Source organism: Cricetulus griseus, chromosome 3, assembly GCF_003668045.3.
Source record: "Cricetulus griseus strain 17A/GY chromosome 3, alternate assembly CriGri-PICRH-1.0, whole genome shotgun sequence".
Taxonomy (NCBI): domain Eukaryota; kingdom Metazoa; phylum Chordata; class Mammalia; order Rodentia; family Cricetidae; genus Cricetulus; species Cricetulus griseus.
Window position 1 is genome coordinate 56,424,390 of NC_048596.1, and position 11,686 is coordinate 56,436,075.

Genomic DNA, 11,686 nt, shown 5'->3' on the forward strand with positions numbered 1-11,686 from the left:
ATTCCTTGAGGGGCCTTTGAAAATGAAAAAGGTTGTGTGTGCCAGTTACCTTGTTTTTTTTTGGTCTTTTTTGTTATTTTGTCTTTTTTTTTTTTTTTTTTTTTTTTTCCAGGGCTGAGGACCGAACCCAGGGCCTTGCGCTTGCTAGGCAAGCGCTCTACCACTGAGCTAAATCCCCAACCCCGAAAGCTAGCTCTTGCTGCCAGTATTTAAAGCAAAACTGAAGTATTTCATACACAGTCAAGTATCAGGTGGTACCGAAGGGCTTGCCAGCAGGAGGAGCCACTCTGTCCAGGCGCTCCCATCCCATAGGCACCCACTCTCCAAAAAGCAGGAATTGAAGTTAATTCTCTCTTCATTTCCATCAGAGATACCTTCCAAAGTAGAACATTAAAGGGTATTTCAGACTGTCAAGAAGGAGATCTGAGATTCCAGGAGCTCTCGCGTGTAAATAAATCAGGGAAAGACAAGAAAATTCTTATCATGCAAGATTATGCACCAAGGGGACAAGGGTGCCACTATCACAGATGTGGAACCCACCATGACAGCCAAATAGACATCTAAAATAGCAATGGACAGGATCTACCAGCCATAGCCTGAACCAGACTGCCGATGGAAATGAGGCCTTGTGGGAGCCACAGTAAGTTTCTTAGACCACAATTACTAACAAGTTAAATAGTCTCTCTGTGAAGGAGACCAGAGATACACCATTATTCTGGGTCAGAGGGCTGAACAAGTGAACAATGGCAACAAAACTCCATGGGATTCGGAAGCTGCCTCCAGGTCTGAATTTCATCTGTGCAAATAAATCCTTAACTATAACGAGGTGTTTTTTTTTTTTTTTTTAATAAGAACTACCATGTCAGATACAAAAAAAAAAAAAAAAAAAAAAGCTTAAGCCTCATGATGTGTAACACAGCATGATGTTGGTTGGAGAAGAGATAAGCCTTGGGAATATACTAGAAGGGCCCAAGGGTGAAGTCTCCTAGGAGTAAAGCTCCACATTGATAAAAGTAGAATTACAAACTCAGGAAGAATGGGAGCATTAGCCACTAACCATGTTGGGAATGCACTGGTATCTCAGGAAAAGCAAGTCCTGTGTATACCTCACATCACTCATCAGAATAAAGAAAAAGGATGCCAGGCAGTGGTGGCATCCTTTAATCCCAGCACTTGGTAGATTTCTGTGAGTTCAAAGCCAGTCTGGTCTACAAATGTGAGTTCCTGGACAGCCAGGACTGTTACACAGAGAAACCTTTCAAAATATCAAAAGGAAAAAGAAAAAGAAAATGGCTTTCAAGAGTACTAGCTGGAGCATCCCACAGTAGAAGACATACTTTTCAGTGGGTGTGGTGAGTTTGAAATAGGATCCTCTATATGCCAGGCTGGTCCCAAACTCTCTATATAACTAAGGCTGGTTTTGAACACTTCTGCCTCCACCTCCTGAATGGCGAGATGGGTGGACAGCCAAGCAGCACTCAATAAACTCTTGATGCATGATACCCTGATACCCTGGGGTTGTTGAAGAGACTGAACACATCCTCTGCCTGACTTGGGCTGGAATGACAGGCCTGCATGCCACTGGCCCAGCTTTGAGATGTTACTTTAAACAACAAAAAATAACAGCGTATTTCATGGTGGGAAAATCAACCTATTTTAACTGGTGAAGCATAGCTCCTTTAGGTTCAGAGTGTGCTAAACAGAGTTAAACACCAAACAAGATGAGGATGTGTTTGTCCTTTGTGTTACAGTTAAAGCAATGATACCTATGCTTGCTAAAGAAGTTAAGAAACCAAAAAAATAAAACAAACAAAGAAAAAAAAACAAACACAGATGCCAACAAGCTGGGCATGGTGGCCCACGCCTTTAATCCCAGCTCTTGGAAAGCAGAGGCAGGCAGATCTCTGTGAGTTTGAGGCCAGCCTGATCTTCAAAGTGCATTCCAGGAGAGCCAGGGTGGTTACAGGGAAACCCTGTCTCAGGGAGGGGAAAAAAGTTTTTTAAAAATGCATACAAAATAGATTCATCCTAGAAGCAGGCATGGAGGCTTCCACTAGTCATCCCAGCATGTAGGAAGCTGAGGCAAGAGAACTTTCATGAGTTCAAGGCCAGCCTGGCCTACAGAGTGCATTCCAGACTGGCCTGGGCAAAAGAATAAAACTATATCTCAAAAAATTGTTTAGCAATAGATAAATGAATAAATTCATCCTAAGAGGGTAAAATAACGGGCCTTTTGTGAGTCACAGAACTGAGCAATAAGTGTCTGGCCTTTAAATGGGGGAAAGTCTTAGGAGGAACAGAAGGATGTGGGAAGGAGCAGCCAGAGGCAGCATCTCCTTCCAAGATTTTTTTTTTTTTTTGGTTTTTCAAGACAGGGTTTCTCTGTGGCTTCAGAGGCTGTCCTGGAACTAGCTCTTGTAGACCTAGCTCTTGGTAGAGTTAAAGGGAACTTACATTGTTCATGGGTATATCAATTTGCGCTGCCTTTTGGTCAGATGGTTCAAAAAGATAGGAATGTCATTTGAATACTCTGTCCCCTTTGACATGGTTGTTTCACTTTTTTGGACTTTTGTCTCAGGGAAGCAGTTAGAGAAGAGTGGAGATTCTACATCCTATCATGAGTACTGTGGTAAGACTTACAAAACTGAGTTGGGTTTGGTGACAGACACAGAGAACAGCACACTCAGGCCCCTCAGAGACTCACTTAAAGTTAACACAAGAAAAATGACAAAATGTCAACTGTGGCCTGATTGTGATTTTGGAATCCTGGTGACCTTTGGACTTCTTCCTTTGTGTTCCTGGAACATCCATGGTTGTACAGAATAAATCAATAAATCTGTACATTAAAAAAATCCTAATGACATATATATTTTGAAAGTGGAATGAAATAGGTTCTCGGCTATTTCCTAAATGCCTTTTACATTTTTACTGTTTTCTCAACCAAATAAAGTCACCAAACACCTGTAATGCAGATAGTGGGAAACAAGCAAGCGAAATAAAGTATTTCTCCAGCTCCCTGATTGCCAAATTCTTTCTGCTAGTATTTCCCCCCTGATTTTCCCCATAAATTTATAGCCCCCCCTCTCAAAATGTACACAGGATTGTGCTTTCAACATATCTCCAAGACAATGCACTGATTATTGTGTGCATTTTCTGAGCATAAAAATTATTAGCTGGAGTCCGGTGGTTGTGTTAGAGGAGGAGGAAGAGGGGTAGAAGGGGAAGGAGGACTACTTACAGATAAAGCCTGAGGCTAGGGGCCTCCCGAAGACTGTAACTTACTGTCATTCTTTTATATAATTCTGCAAAGTGTGGAGAAATAATATATAGCACAAAACTCCAAACTATGGGTTCTGGCTCTTAGTTTAGAACATGGCTTTGGTGAGACTCACCCTTGCTCACCTATGTTTCGAATCTAGCTTGTCCCAACATCAGAAGCAAAGAGACCCATTATGCTGACTTGAATTTTCAGTAAGGTCCAGACTTTAAAAATGGGACCTTAAAAGCAAAGGGGGGGGGATGGGGGTGTGGTTTGGTGGCAGAGCACTTGCCTAGTATCCAAAAGGCCCTGGGTTCAAGGCCCAGTTCAGCCAAAGGAGCTTCCAATGAGCCACAGGTGGTAACATTTTTTAAAGTACAAATATTATTGCTTTCAAAATTCTTGCATAAGTTTCTAATTCAATGTTCATTTCAGTCACTGAACATATTAAAACTGTGTGGCGAGAAATCTGAAACATTCTTGCTAATGTCTGTTTTTGGAGGAACCAATTGTGACAGCACTTCTGTAACATGGGAGAATTACAGCCCAGATGATAACGCTGGACAGATGACATGAGAATGACTGGGAGGGGTCAATGACAGACCTACAAAGCACATTTTCAGGTGTCTGGAGAGCTGTGTGAATTCTATTTAGGCCAGTAGTTTTAAAATACTCTGTTGGACTAAGGATATGGCTCAGTGGCAGGGCATTTACCTACCATCCATAAGGTTCCTGGTTCAATTCCCAGTTTTACTAGCATAGAATTATTATTATTTCATTTTTAACAAAATGTACAAAGGGGATAGCAAATCAGCTTCCAGAAAGCCAATATACTAAGACTAAACACTGTTTTTTTTTTTTTTTTAAGGGTCAAGTCTCACATATTCTTCTTCAGGGTTAGAGAAAAGCAAAGACAATCCAACCCAAGTAAAAAGCAACTTCCTCCAAATTCAATGAAATGAACTCACTGTTGTAACTGATATTTGTTGTTGTTTTCTAAGTTATTTGTCTGTTTGTTAGTTTGCTTTGAGGCAAAGTCTTTGTTGCCCAGACTGGCCTCAAAATCAGGGCAATTCTCCTGCCTCAGTTTCTGGAGTGTTGAGGTTACAGGTGTGAGAATTGTGAGTGGTTTAGCAGTTGATTTTTTTTTTAATGTTATATCTAGCCAGGCGGTGGTGGCGCACGCCTTTAGTCCCAGCACCTGGAGGCAGAGGCAGACAGCATGTGAATTTGAGGCCAGCATGGTCTACAGAGCAAGTTCCAGGACAGCCAGAGCTACACAGAGAAACTGTCTCAAAAAAACAAATAAATAAAAAGTTATGTCTGCAACAAAATAGTAGACAAGTGCCAAACCAAACCTGGCCATGAGGACCTGGAAACATCCATTTTGTTAGAATGAAGAATAGCAAGTAAAAAAAAAAAATGACTCATTTGCTCTGGTTTTGGTTCAAGAAGAGACCTTAGAAATATAAACAGTTTTTCAGACCAGTGTCCAAAAGGCAGGACTCCTGGGGTCACATGGTAATACTGAGTAATGGAATTTTCCCCTTATGTGTATTCTGTATCTTGTCATTTGAAAAATGTGCTCTTTACTTTTGTGTGAAGCAGGTAAGCCTTTCATATCTAGTTGTGGGGTGGGGGAAGAGGAGCTTAAATTCTTCACAGGAAGCAATAACCATTCACTTTAATGGGCTATGTTTGTACCTCTAATAGTCATTACAGATTAAGTGACAACACAATTGGGAAAAAAAGAGGTATCTTAGTTTGGGTTCCTATTGTTGTGAAGAGACACCATGACCATGGCAACTCTTTTAAAACACTTAATTGGGGTGGCTGGATTACAGTTTCAGAGGGTCAGTCCATTATCATGGCGGCAAGTATGGTGGCATGCAGGCAGACATGGTACTGGCTACATCTTTGCTTTCAGGAAACAGGAATTCAACTGAAATACTGAGTGGTATCCTGAGCATAGGAAACCTCAAAGCCGGTCCCCAAGTGACACACATCCTCCAACAAGGCCATACCCATCCCAACAAAGCTACTCCTCCTAATAGTGCCACTACATATGAGATTATGGGGGCCAATTACATTCAAACTACCACAAGAGGCAACTGGTAGGGGAATCAAGGGTCCAGACCATTTGAGCTTTCTACATGAGCCCCCTTCCTGCAACTTTCCAAAGGAAATTCTTGAAAGCATGTCAGGAAGTGCCATTTTCTATCTATCCTTTACATGCCACAGCACATGTATATAGAAAGGCATATTGCTGAACACCTGCCTGGCTAAAGAAGAGTCCTGGCTAGCAGGGGCATCTTCCCCTTGCTCACCCCCAAGGCAGCGAAGAGCATTGACTGGGATTGTGGGTGTCAGCTGTGCTCTGCTGAACTGGGACAGGGTTCTGGACTCCAAATACAGGGAAAAGGCGCGCGGGGATGTGGGGGACACGGGACTGAGCCTTCCCCTAGAGTTGACCTCCGTGCTAGATGGCTCTTAGGAAGATCCTGCCTGCCCCGCTTACATAGAAGCAGAGGGGATTTGGGAGCCCAGACCTGCACCCTCGCAGTCATCTTGACTTGGTGCTATTACAGAAATAAGGGAGGAAGGGTTAGTTTGGCTCCTGCTTTAGGACAGTGCAGCCATTATGTTGGGTAAGGCCTGAGGGTTGGAGCCCTGAGTCACTGGAGGCAAGGAGCTTGCGATCAGGAAACAGAACCAAACCTAGAACGCAACTCCTTCAAGGTCTGCCTCTAGGGGCCTCGTCCCTAAAGTCACACTTTCTCAGACAGCCCCTCCAAATGGGGAAGTATCCTAAAACGAGAGCTTGTGGGGGAAACTTCACCTTCAAGCTGTGTTGACCTGTGAGGCTGAGGCTCTAAAGTAGGTAATAGTAGCAATAGTATTAATAAAAGTAGGTGGGATGACAGTGGGAACCGGGAGGTTCTGCTTCCCCATGGACAAGGGTGCCACCATGGGGCAAGCGGCAGAACAGGGCTGGAAAAATGGGGGTGGGGAGGGGAGCATCTGCTCACAGCCTACTGGCCAGAATTGATCACATGGCCCCCAAACAGCAAGGAAGCTTGGGAAATGGAGTTCGGGGTGGCCGTGTGTTCTTATTAATGTAGTACTTTCTCCCTTTAAACCTTGAAGAAAGTTGAGAGTCCGGTGTTGTGGCAAAGCCTATGATCCTAGCACTTGGCAGGTGCGAACAGGAGGGTCAGGAGCTAATAGCCATTCTTTGGATACCTGCTGAATTTAAGACAGCCTGGCCTATTTGTCTCAGAAGAGTAAAAATGGGAGGGCGGAGGTGAGGGGCTGCTTAGCAGTTGTGATAAAAGGAGTGGGCTAAGCCAACTCTCTAGACCCACTTAAACAAAATACCACGGATCTGTCTGCCAGAGATGTCAGAACAAAATCCTACTGAAAACAGCAAAAAGTGGATTTCTTTGAAGCGTCCTCCACAGTGATAGGTTTTCAGAAAGCGTAACTGAACATTAGTTGACACAGCACCACAGAGCTCACCCTCCTGGGTCTAGTACACAGTGGTGCTCAATACCAAAAAAGATTGTGGAATGAATAAGCAAGGATTCAGTGTGTGGGTAACTGAGATCCTCTGGTCCATCTCCCCTCTGAGGCAGGGAGGAGAACCGGGTGGCTAGCTGTGGGGTTTGAACATAACCTTCAAGTCAACAGAGAGGACTCTGTGTGAGCAATTTTCCTAACAGAGCTCAGAGACCTTTTCCAAAATGGAATCTGCCTCAGAGCAAGATCCATCTCTCCAACGAGGTGAGGAAGAGGGGTACAGAGGAAGAAATGCTGGGAAGAAAGAGGGGTACAGAGGAAGAAGTACCAGGAAGCCACACAGGGCTTGTGGGTAGGGCACACTGAGCTCTATCCTGACCTTGCCTGGCTATGTAGCAGGTATGTGTTATTCCTGCTCTCCCCACCCCCAGCTCCAGGGGAGGCGGGTCTTCCGCTGTGACCACCACTTGTTCACCTCTTGACTGGCTCTCAGCTTTGGCTCTCATTGCCTCCATGGACCATGTCCTCTCTCCATCAATGAACTCCTGGTTGGTTTTTCCTCTTGCCTGCCTGCCCTGGTTGAAGTCCCCTGCTATACATGTCTTCCCAGAACCCCAACCTGAAAGAGACACCTTGCTTCCCTCCTCCTGTGGAATATTAATTTAAAATGTGTTACATTCATTTATGTGTGGAATATTTGTTTAATGATGCAAAGATGTGTTGCATTCTTCTATGTTGTATTTGTTTAACTCTGTAAAGCTGTGTTACTTTGCCTGCCTAAAATACCTGATTGGTCTAATAAAAAGCTGAATGGCCAATAGTTAAGCAGGAGGGAGAAATAGGTGGGGCTGGCAGACAGAATAAATAGGAAAAGAAATCTAGGCTTGAGAGGGGAGAGGGGACCAAGAAAAGGAGGCGAGGAGGATGTCAGGGGTCAGCTACTCAGCCACACAGCCAGCCATAGATTAAGAAGGAAAGAAAGATATATAGAACAAAGAAAATGTACTTAATGAGAAACAGGATAAATTAAGTTAGAAAAGTTGGCTAGAAACAAGCTAAGGCCAGGCATTTATAAATAAGAATAAGTCTCTGTGTATTAATTTGGGAGTTGGGTGGCGGGCTCCCAAAGAGTTAAAAAACAAAACAAAACGAAACAAAAAGCAAACTACATCCTCCTCTATTTAGAAGGAATCCCCCTACTACCACCCCCACCTCACTCCAGCACTAGGTGTGGGGAGGGGGTCAGTTAGCCAACCCAGCAATCAGGAGGCTGAGGCAGGATTTCCATGAGTTCAAGACCACCACTTCCTCCTCTATAGGCAACATTCCCTTCCAAACTGGGAAGAACCTTCAGCAGAATCCATCTAGACCTTAGCTAGCCCTTTCCTGAGCTTGTAAGAGAACCCATGGCCCCTTGCCAGCCTTCTCCTTTGCACCTCTAGGGGACAGGCCTAGTCAGGTGCCAGCCTTTGAGCTTTTTGTATTGCTGACTGGGCTCCTGTTGTGCATGAAATGAGGTCATCATCTGTAGTTTTCTCTGGTCATACAAATAAGTACTCTAAATAGCAAAGACGTTTTGTTGTTGTTGTTGTTTTGTTTTGTTTTGTTTGGGAGTGTGTGTTCTGCTTGTTTGGATTCTTTTTCCCTTTTTTGCTAGCTTTAAGTTTTTTCTTTTTAAATGTATTTGGAGTGGAGGGGTTGGAATCCCGTGGTATGTATGTGGAGGTCAGAGTGAAAGGTGATTGGCTCTACACCTCTTTAAGAGACAGACCCTGCCCCCTGACAAGTCAGGGCATCACCACGTCACCCATGAGGACTCTGCTCTGGGCATGCATGGAACCTCAGTGCGCATGCGCAGTCTTCCCTTTAAAGCTCCAACTAACTCTGCTTTCATTCTCTTCCCTGCTTCTCTTCTTTCCCACTCTCTGTTTCTTTTCTTCTCTGTATGGTGACCGACCATGGCGGTCAGCCATTACCCTGTTCCTCTTCTTAGTCTCCCCATTCTGCCAGGCCTTATAATAAACTTATAGTCAATATGTCTCATGTCTCAGCATTTCTCTTTTCTTCTTTTTAAACAAAACAATAACACAGAAGACAACTTGATACAGTGTATTCACATACTCCACCATGCTGTGGGGCCCATGAATCCAACTCAAGTTATCAGGGTTGGTGGCTAGTGCCTTAACTGAGCTATCTCCTCTGAGACCCTTGTTTGCTTGCCTTTTGAGACAGGGTCTTTTGGGTTTTTTCGAGACAGGGTTTCTCTGTGACTTTGGAGGCTGTCCTGGAACTCACTCTGTAGACCAGGCTGGTCTTGAACTCACAGAAATCCTCCTGCCTCTGCCTCCCAAATGCTGGGATTAAAGGCATGAGCCACCATGCCTGACTTACAGTAAATTCTTGACGATTATCACTATGGCGGTATGAAGGGACTGAACACTCTAGCTGCCTGTGGGCTCCGCCACAAAGCTGGGCCTTCCAGAACCTCTGAGCATTGTCTGAAGCTGTGGGCGAGTAGAAGCGGTCGCCACCGTAGATCAAACTGCTCTAAGTTTGATCTACTCTAAGAGTGTCATGCAACCGTTGAATTCGTCTCGGGTCCCCTCACAGATGCAGTTCCTAACCCCATGCATATTGGGGCATTGGACGTTGCAGGACGCGCCCACAGATCCTGCTCTTCAGACTGGTGCTGCGAGTTCCGTGAACGACCACCAGGGGTTGCGCTTGCGCTTCGAAAGCTGCGCCACTAGCGCATGACTATTAAGGACCGTACAGGAGTCAGGACTTACTCTTAGACTGAGAAAGGACAAGGCCGGTGTCACTCAGGACACACCCTGAGTGGGACGCCTGGGCCGGCACAACTGGACACTCAGCCAGCACCGACACACTGGGGTCCCTCTCAGCCTTTAAGTTCAGAGCACTTGAGCATTCCCATGAAAATGTCCAAACTGGTCTTTGCTGGCCACTGCAGGGTGCGCCCCCCACTTCTTTACCCCGCCTCCAGCTCCTTGACCACTCTAGGCCTCCACCTTCCCACCTGGGAAATGGGAGGTTGGATGCATTTTAGTGTCTGCTAGGACTGCCAGAACAACAGCTCACGGAGAAATTTGCTAGATAGTAGTGTGATTCTGAGACCAGGGATTCCTGAGGTCAAGGTGATCAGGGTTGGCCCCTGAAGCCTGTGCCCTGCACACACAAGCCTCCTCACAGCCCTACCCAGAAGACCTTGGGTCATTTTAATTTATGTATGTATATATGTATTTCATATATATTTCATATTTATATATCATTGGTGCTTTGCCTCCATGAATGTCTGTGTGAGGGTGTCGGAAACCTTGAAATTAAGAGTTACAGACAGGTGTGAACTGCCATGTGGTTGCTGGGAATTGAACGTGGGTCCTCTGGAAGAGCAGCTAGTGCTCTCAACCGCTGAGCCGTCTCTCCAATCCCTGTTTTTGTTTTTTGAGTCAAGGTCTCACTATGTAACCCTGGTTGTCCTAGAACTCACTAAGCAGTCCTGACAGGCATCCTCCTTCCTCTGCATCCCGAGTCCTGGAATTAAAGGCATGCGTCACTACACCAGAACAAGTTTTGTTTTGTTTTTAACAGGCTCTCATTATGTGGTCCTGGATGGCCTGGAAGTCACTATATGGTTATATAGATCAGAACAGGCTAGCCTCAAACCTCAAACCTAGCTCCACCTACCCTAAACCTCTGCCTCCTGAGTGCTGGTATCGTGTGTGTGTGTGTGTGTGTGTGTGTGTGTGTGTGTGTGTGTGTTTAACGTGTACGCATGTGGGTGTGGAGGCCTGAGGCTGATGTTGGGAACCTCCAATATTCTTCCACTTAGTCCTTCGAGGCAGTCTCTCACTTAAACCCTGAGCTCACCTATATGGCTAGCCTCCCTAACTGGCTTGCTGTGGGGAGCCTCTATCTCTGTCCTCAGAGACTGGAATTACATGTGGGTGCTACCCATACCCCAGTTATGTGGGTACTGAGTTCCAGTCTTCATGCCTCTGACAAGTGCCATCCCCAGGCCTCTCTTTTTTTCAGGTCATGTGGATTCCATTTTCTTCCTCCTCATGTTCCTTTAAGATCTCTTCCTCTCCTTTCATGACTCCCTGTCTAGTCTTGTGACACACAGACACATACACTCATATAAGTATATACACGAAACTTTTCTTATTTTTTTTTTTTTTTTTTTTGAGACAGGGTTTCTCTGTGGCTTTGAAGGCTGTCCTGGAGCTAGCTCTTGTAGACCAGGCTGGTCTCGAACTCAGAGATCCGCCTGGCTCTGCCTTCCAAGTGCTGGCTTTTCTTATTTTTTAAAAGATTTTTTAAAATTATACGTATGGATGTTTTGTTTGCATGAATGTAGGTACACCACATGCATGCAGTGCCTGAAGATACCAAAAGTGGTTGTAAGATCCCCTAGAACAGGAGTTACAGTTGTGAGCTACCCTGTGGGTCCTGAGAAACAAACCTGGATCCTCTTCAAGAGCAACCAGTGCTCTTAACTGTTGAGCAGTCTCTCCAGATTCCACATATATACATTTAAATCTGGATTCTGTGTATAAGAGATAACACGCAATGTTTGCTTTTGAGTCTGGCTTTGTTTTTAAGCATTTTATGTATTTATTTTGTGTGCATACAAACATATGGAAGTCAGAGGCCAACTTCCAGGAATCACCTCTCTTCTTCTACCATGTGGGATCCAGGGACAGAACTCAGTTGTCTGGCTTGTTGGCAAGTCCCTTTACTCGCTGAGCCCTATTGCTGGCCAGAGTCTGTCTTATTTCATTTAACATGATTATCCTGAGGCACATGCCTCAGGCAAATTTTTACCTGTTTTTTTCTGTTTTTTAGAAGACCCCTTGATGTAACTCAGAGCTTCTTGCTTGCTCAGCT